This window comes from Cornus florida, unplaced genomic scaffold, assembly GCF_030987335.1.
Source record: "Cornus florida cultivar Cherokee Brave unplaced genomic scaffold, ASM3098733v1 CherokeeBrave_3.0.0_Hap2_Chr05, whole genome shotgun sequence".
NCBI classification, from domain to species: Eukaryota; Viridiplantae; Streptophyta; class Magnoliopsida; order Cornales; family Cornaceae; genus Cornus; species Cornus florida.
In genome coordinates this window covers 17,732,999-17,736,369 of record NW_026775575.1, presented here as the reverse complement: position 1 = coordinate 17,736,369, position 3,371 = coordinate 17,732,999, and positions in this window count along the sequence as shown.

Here is a 3,371-nt window from a genome sequence, read left to right as displayed (position 1 = left end):
AGTATATGTTCTCTATTAGCCTTTTATATAGCTAAAATTATGTTGCACACCAAGTGTTTGACAAAATGCATATTCAACACATCCTTCACATTTAGAGTTTATAAGCATACCAAGTGTTTGATATATTTGTTGTAAACTCTATAATAATGTGTTTCGTGACTTTTACACCTTGAATATTACTCACATCAATATTGTGCAAATGCTAGTTCTAAATGGTTAATTGAAATTGAATGCATTGAAGCTAGAAAGAATTCATTTGTTAAAGCAACCACTCAAGTGTAGTAAGATCATTGCTTTGCATTCTACACATTATGCAATTTCTACATTACAACTCACTAGAAGAGCATTCATCACAAAGAATCATACATGGCTCCAAACTAAAGAGACAAGTAAAAGAAGCTTAGAGTAGCTAAACCGAAAAAGTTCCATAGTTTGCCAATGACCTTATTCACCCCCCCTCTAGGGTCATTACTTGGGCAACAGATTCAATTCCTAGAGAATCACTTTGTTGGATTTGAACGTGCACATCACGTTACTGGACTTTGCCTAGATGAACACCGATTGTAATTTTGGTGGTTGGAAAGGGATAGGTTCAAATCCCATATCACGTTGCTGGTGTAACGTGATCTAAGCCATTTGAGCTAGATAACTAATCACTCGTGGGGGAATATTTCTATACGTTTCTCACAGACAGCGCCAAATTGTAGGTGCAAAAATTCGTTCAACTTTGACAAGTCAATGAATTCTCTACAATCAGTACACCCAAAATAATAATAGAGAAAGAACAATGAACTAGAGATACTATATAGAGATGAGGGGGTATTTTGATGATATGACCGAACCTAGGATTACCTAAATTGCTTACGTATCCTGCCTCATGGGGCGTGGGAATCAGGTCGGAACGTAGTTCTAGCGATGAGAATTGGATCTCTATTTTTGGGGGCTTTGCCCTTTTTTCTCTGTGTCTTTAGTGAGGGTCCTGAGCCTTTTTTATATAAGAAAAACCATAATCGATTCCTTTTAGGACTCGCATTGCTTGTCCCCTAAGAATCTAAATTACATCATACTATCCTTATAACAAGGATTTACATCATTTGGTTTCCATATATTACAATCCTTCTTCTAATAGAACTGTTACTAAAATGGGTTTAGTAAAAAATTCGTAATTGAGCTTGGGATCTCATCATCTCGGGCCTTCTTAATGAGTTCAGCCCATTATGCTTAGTTAGGGATGGCAATTTCCTCCAACCCGCTAGGTTTCCGCCCCGCTTCGCTCCTAATGGGGCGGATTTGGTAGCTCCATAAATGGGTTTTGGACGGATATGGTAAAAGAATTGAAAACCCGAAGCGGGTTTGGGGCGGGGACGGATTTAGTGATGCCCCCACCCCACCCCCGCCCCGATTATATATATATATATATATATATATATATATATATTTAATTTAAGTGTCCATTAATATATTTTGACTAAATATTCGCTAGAATCACTACTTACTAAAATTCTACAATTGTGCACGTGATTCAATCTTCAAAGATTCAAGATCTTAGTATTCTATCACAAGTCCTGGAATTAATTCAACAGTTTCAACTTTACCGCAATTAAACGGAGTATACAGGGCGGAGTTGGTATTTTGTCTACCGGAGTAAGGGCGGGGATGGTAAACCAATTATAAACCCGTCTCGGAGTTGGAGCGGAGTTGGTATGGCGAATTTTTTAATGGGGCGGAGTAGGGTTTAGCCAACTCCATCCCAACTCCGCCCCGTTGCCGTCCCTATGCTTAGTTAACCTGCCCAAGCTTTTTGTAGAGGCCCAGTTTGAAGGTTGAATAGTTTCAGTATTTGTGGTGGTCCCCTTATGTCATGATGTGTCATGTCTTAATTTGGAAGGGGAGATTTTTGCCCCCACACATGGGTCTTTATTAATTAACTCAACAAGGCTTCATCCAAGCTCAATACCACATCCATTGGTCCCACTCCTCTTAATCCTAAACTAATTAACTTAAATAAATAAAATAATTAAATTAAACCTATTAAATACAAATAATTCACAATAAAATCACACAAGCATAAAATCACACATAGTCAAACAAACAATTCAATCTTAGCATTCCACAAATCAAAACATTACACCAATTCATCAAATATAATCACGAAATATAATTTAATTAAAATAAAACAATTAATCTAAGTACTAAATTAAATAAAACAAATCACTTAAAACAAAATAAAAATAAATAATCCCAATTAAATCAAACAAATTATTTTAAATAAAATAAATAAATTAATCCCAATAAATAAATCCTTTAGAATATAGGGATATTACATTCTTCACCCATAACAAAAGGAATTCCGTCCTCCGAATTCACAAATCTAAGAAATGAAAACTTTGATTATTTATTAAGAATGTGCTAAGCTGATCTATGCTCATTACATTTCTTTGCAACTTAATCTCACCAATTTATATGTGTTGGTAAACGTCCCCATTGTGTATTTTCTTACAGCAAAATACATAAAAATCAATTTTTCTACACATGGCGCAAAATACATATTTATATCCTTACCAACAATAAGTTATTGCCTAATAAATAAAATATAAATCTTTACATAGTGAGGTGATAACCTCCTTTCTTTTCTAATCAACATTACTCCCCCTTATGGGAGACAATATGAGTAAAAACTCATAATGCATTTATATACAATTGATAAAGTTGTCATAGCTTTCCTTTTTTATTGGTTTTGGCGATGGACACTATTTTCATATATTTAGCGCCGGTTTGGCAATTGTCTTTGCTTTGACTCGAAGCAAAAACAATGTTTATACTTTAAAGTGTGTTCAACACTATTTCAAAACTTGTTTGGTAATTTAAATTTATTATAAGATTTTTGGAAATAAAAATATGAAAGCATATTTAGTAAAAAGTGTTGCAAGTTTGAATAGTTAGTTACAAATGTTATTTTAGAAATATTTTTTTTTTTATTTTTTTTGTTTTGAACAATGCTTTGCTACAAGCAAACAAAAACAATAATTTTTATGTTTTCAATTTTGGCCTCAATTTTAGAAGCACTTTGATACTATTCAAATCATAACAAATGTTTCCAAATATGTTTTGTGTTTTTATTTCTCTACAAAATACTAACAAAATCAAAAAACACAAAGCAAAAATATTAGTCAAATAGATCCTTTGTTAGAAAAATTACCTGATAAAATGTTTATTTTGATTTGATTATCTTAAAGACTTCTTAATGTATATTTGTAATGGTAAGTTTGTTTTTTCATATTTTAGATTAAACTAGATATCAAAATATCCTTAATTGCAATAAATTCATAGTTCAAGGCGCACAAACGCGTCTGAAAGGGAAAGGGAAAGGG